Genomic DNA, 18,148 nt, shown 5'->3' with positions numbered 1-18,148 from the left:
TCATCTATGAATCAATATAACACCTTTGAAACCTGGAGCACTCACTTGCCTATTCAATTATGTCTTTAAAGCCAAAACCTTAAAGATATGCACTTTTGGAGAAAACAGCTAAACAAAGTCATCACCCGTATTATATCAAACTTTTTCAGACAGAAAATGTAGCCAACAGAGATCATCTTACTGAGTTCCAGATGTTGCAAATGTCACTTTTACTGGATATTTCCCTCCAGAATAGTTTTTGCTTTTCCAAAGAGGAAAGCTTTTTCCCACATACCTTCTTTGGCCTAAGCAGTCTATGAGCACATTAAATCAAAGGCAATGCATGTGCTGAAGAGGGCAATGATGGGTCCCTGTTGTTAAGGTCCATGGTACTCTATAAGCAGCTTTAACAAATGGAAAGTCCAGCTATAAGCCTTTATGCTGCAATGACTTTTATGCTCTGCTGTGTCAGCCAAAGGCTGAGTTGCTTCAGTGGTTTCTATTTTTAGAATCATGGAGCAGAGGCTACAAATTATCATGAGGTTATCTTACCAACTGTGCTAAATTTTCCATTCCTTGAATCATTCAGGAGCTAGAGATGCTGCCTTTAAAATATCGCAAGGATGTTATTTTGGCAAAGGCCAACGTAACTATGATTATGAACAGAAGTCTGGAGACCCATTCTGGGGAAAACAATCAAGGGTGAGTCTTTTTCAACACTTGCTTATTTATGATCTTGGCTACTTGTTCCATTACATGTGAATGCTGAGGCACTGTGGCACTTTTGCGCAGCTTCCTGGTGTATCAATCTTGGTGTCATAACAGTGGTTTTGGTTAATAGAGAATCCACAATCCTGTGTGCAAACATCTGTTGCTATTGAGTTGTTTAAAGCATTTTGAAAATTATTTCCTCTTTTTCAAAAATTTGTATTGAAGTACAAGCATATATTCACATTGCTGGAAAATATTATTTATCTCCCTTTTATCAATTCTACTGTTAATAGGCATATGTGAATAGTATAAGTTTTAGCAAACAAAGCAATAGATTGAATTATCTAATTAGCCAAAATAAGTCTCATGGCCAAGCCCAGAGTCAAGTGGAGAAGAAGACTACTCAAAGGACATGGATAACCAGTTTTATGACTTTGGTTATGGTGTTTCTTCCATGCAAATTTTTATTTTTATGCAGCATAATTTATCAGTCTTTTCTATATCGCATATGAATTTTTATTCCAAAGTTTAAAAGTCTTTCTTTATATCCATGTTAGAAAAGAATTCATTCTTTTTATTTCAATTGTTCATATGATTTTATTCTGTTAAACATTTTGATCTCTATTCAATTTGGAATCTAATGTGGTATCCCTGTGAGATATTAATCCAATTTTATATTTTCCCAAATATCTATCATATTCTCCCAGTACCATTTAAAAGACCATGTTTTCCACAGAATTTTCAGATGCAACCTTTACCATATACTTAATTTCGATATTTCTGGACTTTTTATTGTCTTCTGTTAATTTACCTACAAACCCATGATCTTTTATCACCCTATTTTAATTATAAAAGGCTATATTTAATTTCTCTCAGGACTAGAGATTAAAAGCCCTCATTGCTTCTCTTTCACATAGTTTTAGTAATAGTGATTTTCTTTTCATGCTTTTCCTAACTATTCATACATGCTTATTTTTCTATGTGTACTTTAGAATCAAGGTGTCTAGTTCCAGGAAAAAAAATAGTATTTTAATTGATAGTTTTATGATGTTGAGTCATTCTACCAAACAACAGGGAATGAGGTCCTTCCTTTAGTTCAAATAACTTTTGTGTCTTTCAAGAGTGTTTTAAGGTTTTATTCATATAGATTTTTCAAGTTTCTCCCAAAGTAATTTATAATTTATTGGTATTATAAATGGAGTCTTTCATCCATTATCTTTTCTATGAGATTTTCTACTTAGAAGCAGTCTACTGATTTTTATGTTAATTTCATATTCTACTACTTTAATAGATTCCTTTATTCTATTATTTGTATTAGGTTTAATGTAGATTCTTTTGGGTTAATCAACTACAGTATCATGTCTGCAAAACAATTTTCTGTGGTAGACAAGATAATGATCCCCAAAGATGTCCATGTCCAATCCCAATAACCTGTGAATGTTACCTTACATGACAAAATGGATTTTGCAAATGTGGTTACATTAAGGATCTCGTGATGGGAACGCTATGCTAGATTACCTGTGCCCCAATGTAATCACAAAAGTCCTTATAACAGAAATACATGAAGGATGGAGTGAAAAAGGAAATGTGATGATGGAAACAGAGGTTGGAGTGATGCACTTTGAAGACTGAGAAGGAGCCACGAGCTAAAGAATGAAGACAGCCTCTAGAAATTAGGAAAGGCAAGTAAATGGATTATTCCCTAGAACGTACAGCCCTGCTGACATCTTGATCTTAGTCCAATGAGACCTGGGTTGGATTTCCAACCTCCAGCGCTATAAGATAAATTTGTGTTGTTTTAAGCCACTAAGTTTATGGTAAATTGTTACAGCAAGATCAGGAAACAAATTAATATCCTTCTTCTGTTCCAATTCTTATGCATCTAAATGTTTTCCCTTGTATAAATGCATTGGGTAATACCTCTAATATACATAAGTAATTACATAAATAATTGGAAACTTACTTTGTTCCTGAACTTGGGTCAGGGGGATAGGGTGTTGGTGGTGGTAGGCACTGCTTGTGCCCTATGGAACCCCAATTGAGTAAGATGCTCGATTTAAGACAGATATGTAAACACACGTGCACTGATGTTATCATTAAGGGTATTAAATATTTTTATCCCTGCATCTAGCTTCAGAAAGAAAATTGTATTTAAATGATTGATGTTGGGTCATCCGCTCAAATACAGTAGCCTAGTGTAAATGCTTGCTCAACAGGAGCAGCCTATATTGTCTGATATCTGAATGACCTAGTCTTCTTGGATCTCTTCAATTCCAAATGCAAAATGAGCAGAAAACAGAGAGAAACAGAAGTAAAGAAACATATGCAGGAGAGATAATAAGCAAAAGGCATGCAGAATTAGGTACTATGCATGAGGGGAAGTAATGAACAGACAAAGAGTGTATGAGAAGAAATGTGCTCTGCCTTAGGGTCAATAGTCCTCTTTATAATATGCACTCCTTAATCTATAGGCACATTCAGTAATGTCCAATTAAAATATGTATAGGGCACAAGACCTTAATTTCTAAAATGTTTGTTACCAGTATGCCAAAATTACTTTCACATCTCATTTTTCTGTGGTAGTTTTGTGTCATACCCCAAACTGTTCATTCTACCTCTCATCAGAACTTTGGCTTTTTAAGGTTAAAAAAAGAAAAAAAAAAGTCAAAGTAGCACATGAATAGTGTTTAAAACTTCAAGTATTCCAATGGGTTTATATTGAAGAACAGCAGTTTCCTCTCCCAACTTCTCCCCAAATCCCTCTCTAAAGGCAGCAATATTCAAATTATGTAGCTGTATTTTCTAGTGCCTCACAACTTTCAAGTTCTCAAATACTGTCTTAATTTTCCAGTTTTAAATATTATTTATTGACTGTCTAGAATGGAATATAATGATTTGGCTACCCTACTATGGAAAATATTTATTTAGTCCTAATCTACACATTTCCCCTGACAGCAATCACCAAATTATAAAAATTTTGTAAAAATCATTATTCAATATTCCACCACAGTATGGTATGTTGGTGACGAAGTGTTGTTTGGGAATTCTACACATGTGCATGATTGTTTTTTAGTTCACAACCTCTGTAATAAAAATATATTTTAAAAAAATAGAGTGGATTGGGGGAAAAATACACCAAATGTAAGATAGGGACTATAGTTAGCAGTAATATTTTGAAGATGTGCACGCATAGTTAGTAACAAATGTTTCACAATGGAAGGTGCTGGTGGAGGGTGATGTACGGGAGCTCTGTATGATGTTATGCATGTTTATTTTGTAAGTTCACAAACTTTACTATACACGTATTGTTGATGCATGTTCATTCATGTATGAATGATACACTTCAAATAAAAATATATTTTTAAAAATCATTATTCAGAGTTAATATTATTGTAGCTCTATAGATAATGCTCCCAACTGAGTGATATACTGGGCAGTGATTCCATTTAATTCTTTAATAACATTTTGTTTTTCTGAAGTTAATATGTTATTGCATCTTGTTTTGTCTTTCAAAGGGAAAATACAGGCATTTTCAGACAGGAAAGAAAATGGTTAGAGAACTCTTGGTCAGCATATAGGCACTATGAGTAACACTGTAATAAAGTCTTTAAATTGAAGAAAAATGATTCCACGCAAAAGTAGAGAACTCCAAGAAAGAGTAAAGAGTAACAGAAAGGGCAACATGTAGGTAGATTAAAATATTGACTGCTTAAACACCAATAATAATAATATCTTATGGGGCTTATAAGATATATAAAAATAAAGTATATGACCACGGATGCTCAAAGCGTCGAGGAATCCATGGAGTTAGTTTCACCTGAACTGTTATCTCAAGCACCACAGACTGGGTTGGCTTAAATAACAGGAATTTATCGGCTCTCGGTTCCAGAGGCTCGAAGGCTCACTTCCTCTTGGGGTCAGTAGCATTCTGGCTGGCCTGCAATCTATGGGTGCTTTGGCCTACTTTGTCACATGGTGATGTCCTCTTTTTTTAGGCATACCCATCATCTGCCAGCTTCTGGCTCCTTCTCATGGCTTTATCTGACCCTGGCTTCCAGTTTATTATCTTTATTAAGTCTCCAGTAATTGGATTAACGCCCACCCTCCTTCAATTGGCCACACCCTAACTAAAAATAACATCAAGAGATTTATTTGCAATGGGCACATACCCACAGGAACATGGACCAAAATTAAGAGCATGTCTTTTCAGGGGTACATAATGCAATCTACATAGGGTCCTTGAACGTGCAGGAGTGGTAAAAGCACTAGTTAACACTGACCAGAAAGCATCCTACATTAAAGAGGACAAAATGATTTGGCTAATTGATGACGGCAAGCCTGAATGATTGCCACCCAGAATCAGAATGTTAATCACAAAAATCAAGTGACCATGATGGCAGAGAAGGAGGCCTCACATAGCAAGGGCTCTCACTTAGGAAGACCAACCTTATTTAGTTTCTATCTCGACCTGCTGCACCGATTGTGGAGGAAACTTCATGATGAGGTGGAGAGCCACAAGATCTGAGCCTTAGCTAATGCAGGGTAGACAGCCTAAAATCTGTTTTAGTTTTTCTATTGCTGCTATAACAAGTTATTACAAGCTTAGTGGCTTAAAAGAAGTTACTTATCTTACAGTTTTAAGATCATGGGTCTCAGTGGAATGGGTCTCAGTGGACTAAAATCAAGGTGTTGGCAGGTTGGGAAGTAGAGAAGTGGTGATTGAAAACAATACTGACTAGTTTCCCATGGCAGCTGTAACAAATCACTAAAAATTTAGTGACTTAAAACAACACAAATTAATTATCTTGCAGTTTTCAGGACCAGAAGTCCAAGATGGGTCTTGCAGGCTAGAATTAAAATGTTGGCTGGGCTCCAGGGGATAATCAATTTCTTTGCCTTGTCCACCTTCTAAAGGCTGCCTTCATTCTTTGGCTCATGGCTTCCTTCCATCTCGACAGCCAAAAAGAGTCACATTCTTGGTCTCCCTCTGACTCTGACTCTCCTGCCTCCCTTTTTCACTTATAAGGATCCTTGTGATTATAGTGGGCCTACCCAATAATCCAGGATAATCTCCCCACCTCAAAGTTCTGAACTTGACCTCATCTACAAAGACTGTTTTGCCCTGTGAAGGAACGTTTTCACAGGTTCCAGGGATTAGCTGGAGCGTAAACTGGAGAGTCACCTGAACCTGCAGAGGACTGCATGAATGACAAATCCATTTTGCTGTGTTAATCGACAGAGGTTACAAGGATATAAACCACAGTGTAGCCTAGCTTCTCCTATTTCACCTAGTTAAGTAGAGAACATAGGTTTAATCTAAGATCCGGGTATTTTATTAATTGTTAATACAGCACAGACTTCTTACAAATGTGTATTGGCAAAAAGCATACAGTAAAAGGCTAGTTTCATATAACTTTGGGTATTGGAATTACAAGCAAATATTTTTAAACAACTATGTTCACACATTTAATGACATAAATAACATACCTGAAAATGTCTGTAGGGAACAAAAAACAGTTATAAAAATGACATTGTACAGTTTAAGAGAACCAAGCAGAGTTCTAGAAAAAAATATAACATAGCCAAAAAAAAGATGATAATAGGGATATTTAGCAGCAATTTGAACACAGAAAAAAAGATTAATAAGCTGGTAGATACAGAAGAAGAAATTATAAAGAATGGCATATGGAGAATCAAAAGAATGAGAGTAGGGGGGGAAAGAGGATGAAAGACATGGAAGATAACCACAGCTTTAAGCATCATAATGAAAATGCAGAACGCCAAGAGAAAGAGGATATATTAAAAGCAACCAAAAACACAGAAAAATTGCCTTCTAAAATAACATGTTATATATGATCTCTCATAAGCATAATGAAAGCCAGAAGACAATTAAATTATATCATCAGTAAACAGAGAGAAATTAACAGTCAACCTAGAATTCTATACTCAAATAGAACATGTATCTTTCAAGAATATGGCAAAATTAAGACATTTTCAGAAGGAAAAATCAGAATGTTCACCAGAAGCCCTTACTAATGACAATTATAAAGGATATGATACGGGAAGATAGAAAGTGACTCCATATTAAAGTGTTCAGGTGACAGAAGGAATGAAGTGCAGAGAAATTGGTAAAATCATGAGGAAATACAAGCAAACATAGACATTATTAGTCAAGAATAATACTGTGTAGGGGCATCCCAAAGATTTTGTAAGTATTGATATCATATGGAACACATTCTTTTACCACAATAGAATTAAAATAAATATATTTTCAAGGTACTAAAATTAAATTGGAAAATAATAAATATACTTCATATACAATCATAATGGAAATTAGAAGGTGGAATATCATAAACTGAGTAATGAAAAAGAATTCCATAGAGTAAATAAAAAATTATCACAGGAAATTAAAGTGATAAAGGGAAAATCATAGCTTTAAAAGCATATCTTAAAAAATAATAAAGACTGAAATTTAAGAACTAAGCCTCCATTTCAAGTAAGTAGTAAAGGATATTGTAGAGGAAGGAAAAATAAAGGTAAGAGCCGCTTAATGAAATAGAAGGAAAAATAGTGTACATAATATAGAGGGACACCAAAGCCAAATTTGGTCTTATGAAAAGATTAACTGACCAACCAGTAGTAGAATAAATCAAGATTTTAAAAAAGTTGCAAATAACCAATATTAGGATGGGGTGAATATTAAATAGAGATGATATTTTTAAAATGCATAGTTTTCAAATACTTAGAAAACAATTTAAAAATAATAAATCTGAATATTCCTATTACTATTTTTTTTTAATGAATCTGTGGTTAAACATCTTCCCACAAAGAAAACTATAGGACCAGATGGCTTCACTGATAAGGTCTATGAAATATTCCCAGAAGAAATAATTCCAATCCTACACAAATTCTTCCAGAGAAGAAAAAATAAATAAGACATTTTCAACTCATTGTGTGAGTAGCATAACCTTGGTATTAAAAAAAAATTTAAAGAAAAGGAAAATAAAATCCAATCTCAATTTTGAATGTAGTTGAAAAAGAGATAAACTAAATATTAAGAAACTGAATTCAGTAATATGTAGAAAGGATAACACATCATAGCAGCTTGGTTTATCCCAGGGTGGCTAACATTAAAAGAAAACATTAGCTTGTTATTATATAACAATGTAATTTTTTATATAATCAGGTAAAGAGAAAAATCACAAAATTGCCTAAGCAGATGTGGGGAAAGCAGTTGACAAAGTTATTCATCACTCACATCAACAAAGCATAGAAATTAGACTTAAAAAAAGAAGCTTCCTTATAAGCTGATAAAGGGTATCTACACTACAGCTTAGAGCACATATCCTACTTGTTGAAAAATGAAGGTTTATCCTTGAAGTTAAAGATCAAGACAAGGATGCCCATTATCTCCTATGCAACAGTGCATTGAAGTGCTAGTCAGAAGAAGCAGTACATCAAGAAAAATCACTGAAACAGAAAAAAATTGGAAATGAAACAAAAATGTCATTAGTTGCAGATTACATGATTGTATACACAGAAGATCCAAAAAAATCTACACGTAAACTACTAAGCTTAATAAAAATTTAGCAAGGTCATTGCATTCAAAAATATTTAAAATTTTTAAAAATTAATATACAAATATATGCCAGTAATAGGCACTTTGGGAATAATTTTTTTTAACCTAAATAACATTAGCAACAGCACTAAAAATTAGCAAGCCCTAAGAAAATACATAAGACTATATGAGGAAATTTTTGTAAAGCTTTATGAAGACAAATTTCAGACCTAACTAGAAATACTATATTCATGGACTGGAAGACTCATTATTATAAAAATGATAGTTCTTAGATTAACTTAAAGAATCAATTCTTATCAAAATTCTAACAGATTTTTTTGTGTACATTGACATACTAATTATAGAAATACATTGACATGCTAAGGGTCAATTGTATTCATGACCCACTTGTAAAAGAATTAGCTAAGAAGACATGTTTTAGTAGATAGTTCTTTAAAGTTATTGAAATAAATCCAGCATGTTATTGTTTCACTTAGATAAAGAGACCTAGGAAAAAAATTATTTCTAAGTTAAAAGACCAGAAACAGAGTTATTGCTTTTTTAATGGACAATTGATTTGTGACAGCAAAACAGAAAACATAGGCTTTTCAAAAAATAGTGCTGTGATATACATAAAAAACATATACCTATAGCTTGGCCCATATCTCACACCATGTACAAAATCAACCCAGGTGGATTAAAAACTTAAATATGAAAATTAACTTTAAAAACTTTAGAAAAAAGTATAAATAATGATCTTCATGATCTTATTAAGGGGAAGGTTTCTTAAAGAGATCATTAAAAGGGTTAATATGAAAGGACAAAGTGGACATATTTGATTATGTCATACATTCTTAAAAATACACTATGCAAAGAAGTCACACAAATCAATTTGAGGAAGGTATATAGTACAATTAAGCAAATTGGCAAAAGATTTGAACAGGTACTACAATATAGCATTAACATGTTATTGCCTAGGACAATCCTGGCATATGCCACTTAGCGTGGTTTAACTATTAATAATGTACCCTTTTACTCTCAAAAAGCTCCTAATAGGCCTAATAAATTAGATGTTTACTCTATTGTGCAACCAGTCTTCATATTCTCAAACCCAGCATTTATCCCCACTTGGGATGTCTGATTCAAGAGTCTTTCTCCAGTTATGTTGAATGAATCTTCCTGCTTCTAGCTTCTCCATCTGCAGATTTCAGCTTTCTGTCCATCTTTCCATTTCAGAAAATGTGATTATAACCAATTCCTTTTTCTCTTTGTCTTCATGAGTATGTAATACTGGTTTCCTTTACTATCAATTTATGGAGGATTGAGACGGCTTCAAAGTAAGTGATTATGCTCAATGTGCCATATGTAACCTGAAGTACCTATTTACTCTTTTCTGCTCCTCAACTAGATGTCCAGTTAAAATCATTTTAGAAATCCTTCACAATGAAATAGGAAAGAGATGGTGATTCCTTCTTGATACACAAGCCTTTGTTCATCTTGATAAATGCACATTATTTTTTTGCATATTCAATCTCATTTATTGCTTTATTGCTTTCCAAGGAATTTTGTTCATAATTATATTGATTCACTATGTCTAAGTATTAATTATATGCTAAATGATTAATGCCCATAAATTAATGCCCATAAAATAAGAACTTGTACCACATTAACAAAATTAATAGAGCTTTATATACAGGCCTAGAGTGTAAAATGAGGTCTCCTTGTTTTTTTTATAGTCTCTTTAGTCAGAGATAACATATTTGAGATTCACAAGACTCTGCAACCTGTACAGTCTTTTTTTCCCCCAGACCTTTATCCACAATAGCATTAAAGCCAGGAATCTAATTAAAACTTTGTCCTCTTCAAGGTCACCCAGATTCTAATGACTTAAAATAATAATTTGCTGAAATGATTTTGATTGTTATCTAATAAAGCGTCTTAACAATTTTCATATCCCTGACATCAAAGAAGGGCTCCATAAAATATCTGCATTTGAATGGATATTTTGGAATCGCTATGTATTGTGCTTAATAGAAATACAAATGACATTTTAACTGATGGTGATGCAGTGAGGCTATTCTACGTACTCTCTCCAAGTTTTTCTTATCATCATAGCACAGGTATGCAAATGATACGAAGTGACTGAAGAAAGATGCAGTAGTATCAGCATTTTGCTTAGGTTTGAGCTTGAACAATATATATCTGTCCTAAAAAAAGAGTTTTTGTAAACTGATAGCCTTCTTTAGAAGATGAAATTTTCAAAATAGATTCTTTTGTTTGAGATAAAAGGGCAGGGAAAACATAAAGCATCAGCAATTGCCAGATATGGACGACATTTCAAATTTTGTTAGCATAATAAGAGGATCACAGGAAAGTGTCATTGTGAGTGAAACAGATAATTGCTTTCAGTATGCCGACATTATATTCTAAGGCTCAAATGCTGTCCCAAAACTTAAACTGCACTACCTGTGGTCACAAAAGGAAAATAAGCCTGACCCTAATAATTTCACAGCAGTGTATGTTCTTAAGAAAATGTCCCCACAGAGTCTCTGTGAAACAGACAAGGATAAGATGAATATAGTTTCTTTTCTTTTTTTTTTAAGATTTATTTATTTATTTATGTCTCTCCCCTTTCCTGCCGCCCTGGTTGTCTGTTCTCTGTGTCTATTTGCTGCGTCTTCTTTGTCCACTTCTGTTGTTGTCAGCGGCACGGGAATCTGTGTCCCTTTTGTTGCGTCATCTTGTTGTGTCAGCTCTCCGTGTGTGCAGCACCATTCTTGGGCAGGCTGCACTTTCTTTTGCGCTGGGTGACTCTCCTCTCTCCCCTACGTGGGGGGCACCCCTGCATGGCAGGGCACTACTTGTGTGCATCAGCACTGTGAATGGGCCAGTTCCACACGGGTCAAGGAGGCCTGGGGTTTGAACCGAGGACCTCCCATGTGGTAGACGGATGCCCTAACCACTGGGCCAAGTTTACAGTTCTTGAAATCCACTGAACATAAGAACAGAAGGAATTTAAATGGCATGATTAAAATCACCTTGTCTATGGTAGGACTTAAATTAGAACGTAGCTCTTATGCTTCAAGGTGGACTGCCTCACTGGGTTTGTGAGGAAAAGAATTCAAGTACAGTGACAGAAAACAGTTCTTGTCAAATCTACAGTACCTCTGATCACTGTGTATGCAAAGAACCCATCCCCTCATGGTGCTTCCCGAAGAAGGAGCAAGGATCAGAGGGAACAATTTCACTCCCTTTGATCACTCCCCTTCCCTGAGTGAGGGAATGGCAGTGGCCTATAAGGACACTGGTGCGTGGGGCTAGGAGCAGAAGAGCAGTTGGAAAGAGAGTACTAAATTAGTTTGAGTCTCACTGAAGTAAGGAAAGATGTGCTGAAGGGTAGACTTGCCAAACACCCTGAGTCTTATACCAACTCCATGCATTTTAAATAACAATACTGAGGACATTTGAACTATGCTTGATAGTTTACAAACCAGTTTTCACATGTATGAATTCAGGTGTATTTAAGCATCAAAATATTTCAAGCATTTATTGGCATTTCTAATTTATAAATGAATAAATGTGCTCTCATTCAGCCACTGAATAGAAAAGTAAGAAAGAATAGCATAATCTAGATCTTAAATCTCCAACTTTTCAGTTCTTTCTTTTTGCAATAGGAAAGCATAAAGAGGAAGTCTAAACAGTAGTTGCAGATTAAAGCAATGCAGGTAACTTCAAGCAAAACACGATGTCTAATATTAGGAAATAAACAGGTCAAAAGCCTTACTATATTTTCTATGCAAACAGGAAATTGTATATAGTGTCAAGAAAAGTTGGGCGTTAACATTAAAAATAATTTAATAGAGGGAAGCAGACGTAGCTCAAGCTGTTGAGCTCCTGCCTACCACATGGAAGGTCTGTGGTTTCGTTCCCAGTGACTCCTAAAGAAGACAGTAAGCTGGTGCAATGGCCAGGTGCAACAAGCTGACTCAACAAGATGACACAACAAGAGACACAAGAAGAAAATTATAATGAGAGACACAACAAAGCAGGGAACGGATGTGGCTCAAGCAATTACGTACCTCCCTCCCACATTAGATGTCCCGTGTTCATTTCCTGGTGCCTCCTAAAGAAACAAGGAAGAGGAACAGACACAGTAAGTGCAAACAATGAGGGGGTGGGGAGAAATAAATTAATTAAAAAAAAAACAATCTAAAAGAAAATGTAATCCTTCCTTGGGACCATTTATACTTAAATCAGAGACTACAGAATTAGTGCCAAGCATACTAGTCCAGAAGACACTAGATCAACTCAGTATGTTCATATGTAGAGGGATTTTCATTACCACTATCTCTAATGACTTCCACATGGAGAAGTTTTATCTAAAATATGCTGAGTAGTTACTTTATCTTTGAGGTTTGGCTCTCTTTAATTGTGTGATGTGCTTTTATAACTGCTAAAAATACAAAAAGTTCAAGGAAGAGAAAATTTTTGAGAGTATGTGAGAGAAGATAATTGTTGGAGATGCATCCAGATAGCTAAACACCCACAACGCCTACACAGTCTCTGACACTTATACCAGCAAGCAGTAGGCCATCCAAACTGCCATGAAAATAACTAAAATAAATCAAATGGAGGATCCTCAAAGAAATTTACTGACAAATTAGCTTAGTATTAAATACTTCCTGTTAACCTTAGGATTAAATAATGAGATAATATCTACCATTTTTGTGATTTAATATCAGTTGAATATATCTGTGCCATTCAGACCTTTTAAGTATTGAAGGATTTTACCATTTCTATCTCCTGTTTTCCAACTTTGTCAATGTCTGCTTCTCTTGACTCTTGTTGCACATTACATTTTTCTACTATATAGTTTCCCTTCTCCTAAATAATAATAACAGCAACTACTTTTCCAGGACTGGGCATGGCATGTTGCTAGTCAGTTTTAGATTAAATTTCTCATTTAATCATGGCACTAATCCAGCAAGTTATATTCTCATCTTGCAGACAAGGACACTGAATCCTAAAGAGGGTTAAGTAACATGCTCCATGCTTCGTGGTAATAAACAGCAGATCTTAGATTTCAAACCAGAATTAAACTCCTTGGGAACAAGGCTATATGTTTTGTATATCTTTCATATCAGTAGTTCCTATATAGTACATACATTGAAATCACCTGAATAAACTTAAAAACACAACTTCTTACTTATTACCCAATAGGGATTCTGATTCAATTAGTCTAGGATGGAACATCATAGTCTATAATTCTAACAAGTCCATTGCATGATTTTTATACGGCAGCTAAAAGATGTGCTTTTTAGGATCACCATATCACTGTCATTCATATGGCATAAAATTTTTATTTTTGAATTTTGAAGTAAATTCCAGATAACAGCTGGAGTTGCTTTGCTCCTTAAATCATCCCAAGATTGGTTCAAACTTCCAATTCACAATTTATAGCTAATTAACTCCTCACCAATATGCTCAGTTTCCAAATGCAAGGAGGTGAAGGAAGAGAGGTAAAGGAGTCATACAGTCATTCCTGGCTTCCATTTCTAATCCCATTAAATTCTTTTTTTCTTTTTTTTTTTTTTAGGACGTACTGGGGATTGAACCAGGACCTCATACACCGGAAGCCGGCACTCAAGCACTGAGTTACATCTACTCTCCCCCGTTGAATTCTTATTCTCAGTGCTAAGTATTGATTTTGTATTGTCTGTCCTGGAGTTAACCTCAGCAGACTACCTTGTTTCCCACATTAAAAAATCCCTAAACAGTCAGATGCACAGTTACAATTATACAAAAGCAGTCACAGAAGGCATTGTATATATAGCATACTTTGATGAAAGTTTGGAGTTTACACTAGTGGAATTTAAATTGCTGTAACAATATCAACTTAATAATAATCATTAGACATACTTTTCTAAACTAATTGGGCTACTCGCAATGTTGCCCAGTCATTCTCTTTTTTCTTTAACTCCCTGCTCCCTGCATCTGTGCATTTCTAATGTGGAGTGGTTTAGCTATCTCCCTTGGTTCCTGGACTTCCTATCACCCTCTTCTCATGGTCTCATATTCCAACCCATGTAACATATCAGTATATTCTCCCGAACAGAGAATGTTTTCACTGGTGCCAGCTATTAAGATCAATATTTATTTTCACTCTGCTATTCAAGACATTTGGCTTCTTATAGGAAATCTTCATTTCACAGGAAATCTTTTCACTAAAGGATGTCATGTAAGGTCTGTGACTTCGATTATCTCCCTAAGTAGGCTTTGTTTTTTATTTTTTGTTTTTCATAATAACTGCAACTACCTTAATTTCTACCCAATAACCTCTGGGAATAAAAGATGAAGGCCAGAAGTAGGACTATTGTTCCTGCCCACTTTCACTAGTAATTTCCAAACATTGGAGAATATATGGCTTAGAATAGATTTCACTGAATTGTTATTTCACAATTATAGGGCCAGAAGTAAGAATGGCTCAGAAAATCAAACTACATAATGAGAAATTCTAATTAGTGTGAAATAACTTAAAATAGGGAGGGGCAAAAACTTAGCACCCCAGGATAGTGTTTAATTTTGCTACAGAGGAAATAAAATATAATTCCTTCCTTAACCTTCTCCTCTACTGAACCCCACAATTTTGGAATATGCAAGCACAGATTTCTCAACCATACTCTATTCTCTCTATACTCACTCCCTAGGCGACCTCATCCAGTTTTATAGGCTGACGTTTCCCAAATAAATCATCAGCCTCACTCTTCCCTTAAACTCTGCCCACTCAGTGTTTCCCCTTGGGAGCCTAATAAGCATTTCAACTCTAACACGACCAGGGTAGAACTCCTGATTTTCCCTTCTGGTTCTCCAATCTTTCTCAAATCAGTAAATGTCACTACCATGCAAACGATGAGACTGTGATTCCCCTCTTGTGCTTACATTCTTTCATTCTATCACAAATCCTATTGGCACTGCCTTCAAAACACAACCTGACGTCGGCGCGTGGGGGGGGGGGGGGTCCTGCGTGTGACGTCATCGCGCGGGAGGGCAGGGGAGGTCTGGCCGTTTGAAGGAGACAAAGACGGATCCGCAGCCGGGAACAGGCGGTGGACATGGTGCTGCCGAGAGCCGAAGATGGCAGTGAGCGTGTACTCGACATCAGTGACCAGTGATAACCTAAGTCGGCATGACATGCTGGCATGGATCAATGAGTCTCTGCAGTTGAACCTGACAAAGATTGAACAGTTGTGTTCAGGGGCTGCCTACTGTCAGTTTATGGACTTGCTGTTTCCTGGCTCCGTTGCCTTGAAGAAAGTGAAATTCCAAGCTAAGTTAGAACATGAATACATCCAGAACTTCAAAATATTACAAGCAGGTTTTAAGAGAATGGATGTCGACAAAATAATTCCTGTGGACAAATTAGTGAAAGGAAAGTTTCAGGACAACTTTGAATTCGTTCAGTGGTTCAAGAAGTTTTTTGATGCCAACTATGATGGAAAAGACTATGATCCTGTAGCTGCTAGACAAGGTCAAGAAACGGCAGTGGCTCCCTCCCTTGTTTCTCCAGCTCTGAATAAACCAAAGAAACCTCTCAGCTATAGCAGTGCAGCTCCACAGAGGCCCATTTCAACACAGAGAACTACTGCAACTCCTAAGGCTGGCCCAGGTGTGGTGAGAAAGAATCCTGGTGTCGGAAATGGGGATGATGAAGCAGCTGACTTGATGCAGCAGGTCAACGTATTAAAACTTAACGTTGAAGATTTGGAGAAGGAGAGAGATTTCTACTTTGGAAAACTACGGAATATTGAATTGATTTGCCAGGAGAATGAGGGGGGAAATGACCCTGTGTTGCAGAGGATTGTGGACATTCTCTATGCTACAGATGAAGGCTGTGTGATACCTGAAGAAGGGGGCTCCCCGGAGGAACAAGGAGAGTATTAACAAACTGGACCAGCAGAGCAACATCCAAATTCTTCACTCCAAATCGTGTCCTTAACTGTAAAATACTCCCTTTTATTCTTAGAGAACTCACTGGTTTCTTTTCATAAGCAAAAAGTACCTCTTAAAAAGTGCACTTTGCAGAAGTTTCACTCCTCTTCCATTAAGATGAGTTAGGAGCTTTTACCTTGTAGTAGAGCAGTATTAACATCTAGTTGGTTCACCTAGGGAACAAAGAGGCTGACCATGGGGCTCTGGAAACACTGATTGCTGGAGAAGGTGTTCTTATGTAATATGTTGAAGTGGAGACCACAGTAGAGAAAAAGCAAGACTGAATTGAATTTTAAGCTAATGTGAAATCTTGGCAAAGAAAGTTTTAATAAATAAATGCCTTAAGAGTATTTAAAATATGCTTCCATATTTCAGAATATAAAATGTAACATGACAGACTTTATGTGTTTTACGTGGTGTTTAGGATGGAAGGGCCAGACCTTGGAACCTTCGGAACCTGCTGTTCACAAGGCTTTGAAGGGCTGCTTGAATCCTCGTAGTCTAGACGTTGGCCCAAAAGGAAAGTTGCTCTATAAATCATTTGCTGCCACTGACCAATTGCATCTCTGCTAAAAGAACAAGAGGCATTGTTGCCCGAATGAATATAAGATGTGTTTCAACCCTGAGATATTTGAGTTAGAGTTCGATTTTCATTGAGCATTTCTCTGACTATATTTGCAATTATCCCCTGAATTTCTGTGTATAGAGTTTTTTTAGGAAATGAGGTATGTCCAATTTTTAAATCTTAACTACTTCTGAGGACTTGCCCACATCTCTGGGATTTAAAGGGGGTTGTGTCCTATTTTATTGTCTTTGACGTTTACATTTAACATGTTTCTCTTCTCTGCTCCCTTTGCCCACTGGGGACTCCTCTTTGGCTCCTTTAACTTTTGCTGCTTGGAGCAGGCAGGTGATCATGCTGCACGTTCTTTCTGGACCTCTGGCAAAGGGAGTGATGAGTGAATGCCATCGCTACCTTGGATCTGCAAGGCTGGGGTGATTTCGGTACCTGCTGTCCACAGCTCTCCACTGCTATTGGAATGCTTTGCCAGTGTACTAATATCTCTTTGGAGATAAATTCATTAGTGTATTACTAAATGTTAATTTTCTTTTGCAGAAAATACAGTACCATGACTGACTTAATTATTAATATTTAACATATTTCATTCCTTAACTTTTCCTCATTTGCTTTTGCCCACAGCCTATCCAGTCCCTATGTTTCACAGAATTTTGCAAAATGTGTGTCACCCACTACTGAGATTGTTCAGCCCCTGATGTATTTGTACGGATTTGTTTCTGGTGGTAGCTTGTCCTAAAATGTGTGTAGAAAGCAGGTATTTTATGATAAAAGTGTTGTGTAGTGCATGCTCTGTGTGGAGTTCAGAGGAAAACCCAGATTCAGTGATTAACAATGTAAAAAAAATGCAAGTAACTAGCCATTGTTCAAATGACAGTGGTGCTATTTCTCTTTTGTGGCCTTTTAGACGTTTGTTGCCCTAAATTCCATTTTATTGGGAAGCCATTTTCCACCTGGTCTTTCTTGACAGGGTTTTTTTCCTACTTTAAACAGTTTCTAAGTAAAATTCTATATTTCAAGAGTGACATGTCTTCTGAAATTTGTCTTGCCCTGGTTATGTGTTTTTAGGTTCAAGAGATATGGTATCTATGCTTCTGTTGTAAATTAGGACTGATCTTATTAAAATTTTCAGATTAAAAAAAAAAATACAACCTGAATCCCAGCATGTCTCACCATATCTATCCCTAGTTCAGACTGCCATCATCTCTTGCCTCAACCAACTGCAGTTGCTTCCTAATAGCTCTGCTTGCTTTTTCCATTCTGGCCCCTCTACAATCTACCACTCAGCTGTCATAGGGAATGTGTTAAAAAATATATATATATACCTGATCAAG

General features: G+C 36.0%; 1 pseudogene; it reads left to right on the top strand.

Moving 5' to 3' along the window:
• Nucleotides 1-509: 509 nt before the first annotated feature.
• Nucleotides 510-17,833, top strand: LOC101427611 (microtubule-associated protein RP/EB family member 1 pseudogene; annotated as a pseudogene).
• The last annotated feature ends 315 nt before the right edge of the window (nt 17,834-18,148 follow it).

Source organism: Dasypus novemcinctus, chromosome 5 (assembly GCF_030445035.2).
Source record: "Dasypus novemcinctus isolate mDasNov1 chromosome 5, mDasNov1.1.hap2, whole genome shotgun sequence".
Taxonomy (NCBI): Eukaryota; Metazoa; Chordata; class Mammalia; order Cingulata; family Dasypodidae; genus Dasypus; species Dasypus novemcinctus.
The sequence above is the reverse complement of the archived record's forward strand: the minus strand, read 5'-3'. Positions and strand labels throughout refer to the sequence as shown.